The sequence below is a fragment of the Artibeus jamaicensis genome, unplaced genomic scaffold, assembly GCF_021234435.1.
Source record: "Artibeus jamaicensis isolate MK-2021 breed Jamaican fruit bat unplaced genomic scaffold, CSHL_Jam_final scaffold_614, whole genome shotgun sequence".
Classification (NCBI taxonomy): Eukaryota; Metazoa; Chordata; class Mammalia; order Chiroptera; family Phyllostomidae; genus Artibeus; species Artibeus jamaicensis.
The window spans coordinates 7,584,150-7,592,439 of NW_026522050.1; the positions used below are offsets into that span (position 1 = coordinate 7,584,150).

An 8,290-nucleotide genomic window follows, 5' to 3' on the forward strand; every position below is an offset into this window, starting at 1 on the left:
TTGAATCTATGACTCTGATTCCTATCGTTACTATCGAGGTGGGGTTTCAAGGAGTCTGAAATTTAGGACTGCCCATTCTATTTCTTTACCCAAGCACTAGCATGGTACCTGAAAGAAAGATATCAAACATGTTCACTGTTGTTGAATGTTTTTACATCAAAGGCAGAAAAATTCACTGACAGCCTAGTATGTGCCTTCAATTAATTTTTTGTATCTTCTATGCAAGAACATAAAGTGGTTTTGGATGTTAAAATAAGTAAATGTTAAAGACATACAGATTAATTATTTGAAAAAGAAATAAACCAAACAGCATTTATCAAGATATTTTAGAAGTTCACATGCCTCTGCTCAACTTTGTTGATGAGCAAGTCAGTGGAAGTGGCTTGTTTAACAAACAGGGACAAGGACATGAATTTGAAGGATCCCACAAGAAGCAAGGGTAATATTAAACTTTTGTCACAGTTACACAAGCCAGAAGTCATTCAATATCTAAGTGCAGTTACAAAATGCTTTAAAGTAAGAACATTTCAGATTTCTAGGGAAACCTAAGGACAATGAGACAGCTCTGTTCTCTAAGGAGGCATTGTTTCTGAGATTTGAGACACAATATTTTAGAAAAACAATAGTAGATGCTTCTCGTGGTAGTAATATGTCCATTTTAACCCATGGCCTTGGAAATTTTACCTCTTGATAGGATCCTATCTTGAATAGCAATGTGGCAAGAGTGCAACTGGACTAGACTGAAGCCCATGCAGAGATGGATGTTGACCCTACAAGCACAAAGATAATAGCATTGAACTAGCACACTATTCTCTTATAAGGCAACTGAAATGTACTTAAAACTACATTGCATATGCTTCTAGCTACTATAAACAGAGATGAGTCTAATGTGTGAAATAAATAGAACTAAAAAGAAGGGAGAAAGTGGAAGGTTTTAGCAAGTCTGATAATGTTCTTTTTCTTAGCCTGGATACTGATTACTAGAATATTTTTAAAAACAAGTTGTATACTTAGCACTTATAAATTTTCTGTATGTACATGCTCTACCATGACTCACCTTAAGAGCAGCTACCATGAGAAAGATTCTCAATATCAATATGAAGTACCTGTTTGAATTTGGAACGTCTATAGCTCTCACTCACTGGTGGAATTCAAAACTGATGTTCAACTTTGGAAAACTATATGGCAGTTTTCTGTTTCAGCTGCCCCTAAAATCCCACCAGTCATTTTGTACCCAATAGAAATGAGAAAGTATGTACATGAAAAGCTTGTACAAAATGCCCAATGTAGCATTATTCAGAATTTGAGAAAAACAATTAGGATGATTATTCATTGTAATACTGTACAGCAAAGAGAATGAATAAACTATCTTCACATGCAATAGCTTGGGGGAATCTCATATAAATGATAATAAATGAAAGGATACAAAATGAGAGGATAAAAACAGGATGATTAAATTCTGTACACTTTATAAAAACATACACAACTATTTACCATTTTGGCATTCATTATATTAGGGTCTACAAACAGTCTCTGAAAGACTAATTTTATTTTCTCTCTTTTTTTAGCATTTTCAATGTTTTATTTATCAACCACTTATATAGTACTTATAGTAGCCCAGCTCTTTCCTGGGCACTTTAAAAAGAATAACTCATTCAGTGATTTAAAACAGCACGTCCTGCAAACCTAGTTTTCTAATTTCTGTTCAGAGGTTGGATCGGGAAATTCTAACTTTCAAAAACATACAGTTTGAAAGATACATATACATATCTTTAAAAACTTTTTCAAAAAGTGAAGATATTTATAATCAGATTATAGGTGATTGTGAGATTTTATTATTAATTTTTTAACCTCTAAGAGTTTCTTAAATACAGTTTAAAAATATTTTCATAAAATTAACAAAGCATACAAGTTCCATAAACTATTTCATTAAAAGATTGTCTTTTGTCACCAGAAAGTGCTGCCCCTCTTATCTATAAGAGGTATTTATAGCAGCCTTCACTCACTACTTTCCCAGTTCCTGTACCAGGAAGCTACACTAAACTGGTTTTCCTTGGTGACATCATCAGGTGCTGCACTTGGTGATAACCATCCAGGCCTCAGGACCCAACACCCATTATCTGGGAGAAGGAGATTATGAGAAAGCTGTTCTCTGTGCAGTATCAGGGAGGGGGGCACATGTGATACCAGGAAGACAATGTAGATTAGAGTATTTTTCTCTCTTGTTTTCTCTGAAGTCTTAAATTGTGTGTGAATTTTTCCCCCTTTAATGCATACTTAAAAAAAGGCATTCTTTTAGAATATAAATTATTTGGGAATGAATTTATATGATCTACTTTTTGACAATATATTGCTCTCCATATTCTGGGTGTCAGGAGGAGTGGAAGTTACACTAAAAGGACTCCCATGTTTATGAAGATCACTTTTGGATCCCACTTTAATGGAGTGTCACCTGAGGCAGTGGGCATCCCTGGAGACAGGGAGCACCTGAGGGGAAAATGAGTGTGGGGAGGAATCTGAAGAAAGTGACCAAGGAGGACTCTGCCTCCTCCACATGTACCCCAGAGAACTAAGAAGATGGTTAGAGCTCTTCAGTCCCACAGGTACAGCACTCTCTTGTGTTTAGCAGGTAGAAAAGTACTTAGGTGGTTTTTCAACACACCTAGCATTTGTTTAAGTCTGTAGTTCTTTCTCAATCACCCTGTCTGTTGTAGAAAAATAACACATGATAAAACATATAATTAATTATATCTGTCACATATTCCTGAGAGACTCTGTTCAATGCCCATGGTCCAGACAGGGAGATGGAAGTATAACCCAGCTCATTGGGAAGGCAGGGCTGATCCCTCCCGCAGACAGACTGGAACACAGAAGTCAGTGCACTGGGATGGGGCAGGGACTCCCTGTTTGTCTGGTTTCTGTTTAGATGTCTCTCATTTTTATCTTCCTTGGACTCAATGTATGCTATGAAAACTACAGAGGGTGTAAAATGTTATACCAAATTTTAAGTACTTTTATTAACCTAATTATTTTAAAGACATATACATAAATGGCAGCATATACAATAAAATGCAAGCATAAATTGAGGAGGTGAGAGGATTTTGTATTCTTAATCTCTTCCCTCTACTTTTTAGAATTTTATTTTAAGGTTTTTTGAGTATGGACATTTTATTTATTTATTTGTTTGTCTGTTTGTTTCATTTATTATGTTATTACAGTTGTTCAATTTCCTTTCTTTGTTCCCCTGCACCCTCCACACTCACTCCCAACAGCATTCCCCCACATACACCTTTAGTTCATGTCCATGGGTCAAATATACAAGTTCTTTGGCTTCTCCATTTCTTATGCTTTGTATATTTAAAAATATTTTTAAAGATATTTCTACAGGAACAGATATTCAAATGAGTTTACGCCAGAGGTTTGGAGAACTGCACACTGATCACTAGATCCTTAACAGATTTTCATTTTTGTACCCCTAGCTTCGACTCCACTGTCACTAGATTCTCACAGAACAGAAGGGGTCAAATATGACACACACAATGTATAGATTGGGTAAATTATAACAATGAATCACAGAACTAAATTAACCCCCAAAGACCAATTCTTTGAAGCAAAGAGAGGCAGATTTCAAAGCTACTCAAGGAAAATAGGAATCGAAGAAAACAATAAGAAATTTCCTTGGAAAACTGAAAATGAAACTGCCTTTTAACCCAGCATTTTCATTGCTGGGATTATATCCCAAGAATCCTGCAACACCAGTTCAGAAGAACTTATACACTCCGATTTTCATAGCAGCACAATTTATAATATCTAAGTGGTGGAAATAGCCTAAGTGCCAATCAGTAAATGAGTGGATCAAAAAACTGTGGTACATTTACACAACGGAACTCTATGCAGCAGAAAGAAAGAAAGGAACTCTTACCTTTTGCAATGGCATGGATGGAACTGAAGAATATTATGCTAAGTGAAATGGGCAAAGCAGTAAGAGACCATATGGTCTCACCTATAAGCATAACCTAATCAACAAAACAAACAAACCAGCAAAATAGAACCAGAGACATGGAAATAAAGAACAACCTGACAGTGACCAGAGAGGATGGGAGAGGGAGAAGGGAAATAATAGGGGGAAGAAGGGTAAGGGTCAAGTCAAGGAACATGTATAAAGGACCCACGAACAACAACAGCAGGGAGCAAAGAAAGTGAAAGGTGGGTGGTGGGTAGAGCAGGGGAGAGTAATGGGAGGGAGGAATGGAGACAACTGTACTTGAACAACAATGAAAAAACATCCCAATGTGTAGAACTCACCAGAATTTTAACTTGTGATCCTTTCTTAATCTTATACTCTAACTTTGAACTAAGCATAAATAAAATGCTTTAAATGAAAAGAAAAACAATAAGCAGTATTTCGATTTGGAGGGAAATGGGGGGAGTTCAACATGATTATTCTTTAAAATTATTGGATTGTGGATAGATGAGGACTTTTATCCTGTGACTGACGCATCTGTTCTGTTGGTGAATACATCATGTGGATTCTAGTGAATTAAAGGAAAGTGACTCACAGAGAAATATAGCAACACTTTCTTACCTCTCTGTCACCCTTGACCACAATGCCTGAAGTCAGGTCCCAAACATTCTGCAGAAGCTCTGCTCAACAACAGCTGCTGTCACAGGGAGCATGATTAGCCCAGGCCTATTCCACTCTATCACTCATGGGGACCCTCCAGCCTCTTCTCCAGGAACCACCATCCTCCTGCTCCAGTGGGTCCTGAATCACAGACTATCTCTATCCCTGACTATTGAGACTGGAAAGGACAGGAGGGGTCAGTAGGGAACAAGAGAACAGGGGAATTTATGTCCAGAAACCCACCATATCTCTGCCCATCCACAAACGTAACAGTGAAGAAAAACAAAACGACATAGTCATTATTTGTACCTCCCAACTAACTATGTTTCTCAATTACAGGACATAACACAGTCTCTGCAGTACTGACAAAACAGCAACAATCTTATCAGAAGATGTGGGTTACTGAACCAATTAATTTAGAACTATTGCTTCAGCTATGAAAACATCAATTTCTTAATCCTAAGAAAATAGTAAGAAAAACTATCATAAATACTACATAGGTTAGTATGGTAATAGCATGGTTTAATATAAAAATTGTGCCACAAACTGGGTACAATGCCCAGTAATGGGCATTCCATAGTAATGATACTATGTAAATGTATCATTAACATTTATTGACTCACATTATATAGCATGTATTTCCAAAGAGTCAAATTTTCTCATGGAGTCCTACCATTGTTTACTGCTTTTTCTAATTACTGAAAAGAGAAAGAATCAATAATTTAACTAATAAGATAGATGATGTTAACACTGCACATCAATTTCCTTCCTCCACAACCAGGATTTCCAGAGATGATTCATGGCTGTTGAGAACTGCACCGTGTTTACTGACTTCATACTCTTAGGACTCTCTGGCAGGCAGGATGTGCAGCAGGGGCTCTTTATGCTCTTCCTGCTGGTTTATGGCATCACTGTGATTGCCAGGCTAGTCATGATCCTGCTGATCAACATGGACCCACAGCTCCACACACCCATGTATTATTTCCTGAGCAATCTGTCCTTCAGTGATATCTGCTATTCCTCCTCTATCTCCCCCAAGGTGCTGACTGATTTCTTATCTCAGCAAAAAAAGATTGCATATAATTTATGTGCTGTTCAGATGTTCTTTTTTTGGTACCTTTGTAGATATGGAATGTGTCATGCTATCTTGTGATGGCATATGACTGTTACATAGCTATTTGTATTCCACTCCTATATACAACAGCCATGTCTGGAATAGTCTGTACCCAGCTAATGGCCATTGTGTACATCCAAAGTCTGGTGAACTTTGCAATCTTCCTGTCTGCCTTTCCCAGTATTATTCTGCAATTCCAATGTCATCAATGACTTTTTCTCTGACTTCCCACCCTTACTAGCCCTCTCCACCTCAGACACAACCATCAATGAGATAGTGATGTTCACTCTCAGTAGCTGTGTTCTGGGGTTCAGTATTGTCACTGTCCTCCTCTCCTACAGCTACATCATAACCACCATCCTTAGGATGAAATCAGCCAAGGGCAGACACAAAGTCTTCTCTACCTGTGCCTCCCACTTAACCATTGTGGCTATGTTTTATGGGACACTCCTCTTCATGTATTTCCAACCCAGCTCAAGTCACTCCATGGACACAGACAAAGTGGCCTCTGTTTTCTACACAGTTGTCATCTTCATGTTAAACCCATTGATCTACAGTTTGAGGAATAAGGATATGAAAGGTGCCCTGAAAAAACCTGTTGCACTAAATTATGTTCTCTTTGAAGCCATGTTTTCCCCAAAGGTGTTTTTTGAAGATCCTGAGAGCCAACGTTCAGGTATTCTTCTGTCTGAATTATAGTTTTCTCACCTTTTTCACTTTTGCTTCCCTCTACTCCATTCCCCACAACTCCAGGATCAAAGCCCCATCATCCCCCATGCCCCTGAGTCCTCTATTTGTGTTCCTTTCCTTGTTCCCTCCCTTTTTTTCTTCCTTTTTACTCCTCCTTTCTCCCCTCTGGTCACTGTCAGTTTGTTCTTTAATTCCTAATCTCTGGTGCTATTTGGCTCATGTGTTTGTTTTGTTGATTATGTGCCAGTTAAAGCTGAGATCATATGGTATTTGTCCCTCACTGCCTGGCTTATTTCACTTAGCATAATTCTCTCCAGATCCTTCTATGCTGTAGCCAAGGTTAGGAGCTCCTTTCTTTCTACTCTGTAATGGTACATTGTGTTAATGTACCATAGTATTTTGATCCACTCATTTACTAATAGACTCTTAGCTTGGCTCCAACACTTGGCTCATGTACATTGTGCTGCTATGAACTTTGGAGTGCATCAGTTCTTCTGAATTGCTGTTTCAGGTATCTTGGGGTATAATCCCAGCAGTGGAATCACTGGGTCAAAATGCAGTTCCATTTTCAGGCATTTTGACATACATTTCTATTGGCTCACCAGTCCCCTTTTTATGTTTTTTTTTCATTACTGATCATTGTGTCTAAATGAAATGTAAGGGGCAGTCATTGTTGATTATAATCTTCTCCTCCAGCTAAGGGAGACTAGTAATATGTTTACTTTAATGTTTTTCAAAGAGGATTTTTTTATGACTCCTTCTCTATTCATGGGTAAGTCCCAGTAAGACATCACAGGCAGAGCAACCCTTCCACTCATGGCAGTTCAACTTGCTCTCCCAAGGTTCCATTTTTTTGAACAATGGATATAAAAAACTTGCTCATTGTGAAGGAGTTTAAGCATTATAATATGTTTTTGTTTTATTCCTATGCACTTTTATCACCCTATAAATATTTCATCATAACACTTAGAATTATATCTACTGAGTGAGTAAATAGGACTCAGAATTTTAAAAAAGGACTCTAGCCTTAAGTGAAAGTTGCATAAATCATGACTTTTTCCTGTCTCATTCACAAATATTTCTACCTCGATATTGACTATGCAGTGTTGCAGGATGTTATTCAAATACATTTGTTGAATGAATGAATGAGTGTCCTCTGCAAAAATGATGCAGTTTTTAAAAAACTACAGAGCTCTCTTTATTATATTTTATTGTATTCTAATGTGCTCATTTTATACAAAATTCATGAGTGCTCCTTGTCTTTCTTCCTAGTCTCAATAAGTTTCAGGGACAGTGATCACATACAGAGAACTTCCTGGATCCTCTATTTCTCAACATTCTGCCCCGTTTATTAACAAATATCCAAAGGATCAGAAGCTATAGATTCATCCGGCACCTCAGAGTATTCACATCACCCTGTGCATTTCACTTCTTGCCCTCAATATGGAGAGCAGACATGACCCTACTGATAAATGTACAGTTATGCATGAATGAAAGCTGGGCTTAATAACATGAAGACCTCCTCAAGGTCACAGGAAAGAAAAATTCCATCTTGAAGTGCACAATGCTCCACCCTAGTTAAAACAAAATTTAAAAAAATGAATTACCCAATTGATACAGGTTGAATATTAAAGGCATAATTATAAACAAAAAAGAGGTATTTATGTAAAAATAAAAAAATAGTATTTCATTTGTAATGATTTACATTTGCCACCTGTTTATCAGTTTAAAAAACTGAAACTGTATTTTACATATAACTTTAATAGCGGTCATCTCTGTATATGTCAACACTATTCCAATAACTTTATTAAATTCATTGCTTATGTTCTCTTTGCAGTAAATTAACAATTACCAGCTATGAA

At 37.2% G+C, this 8,290-nt stretch overlaps 1 pseudogene; it reads left to right on the forward strand.

The window, feature by feature from the left end:
- Positions 1-5,423: 5,423 nt before the first annotated feature.
- On the forward strand, positions 5,424-6,437 carry LOC119047297 (olfactory receptor-like protein OLF2; annotated as a pseudogene).
- The last annotated feature ends 1,853 nt before the right edge of the window (positions 6,438-8,290 follow it).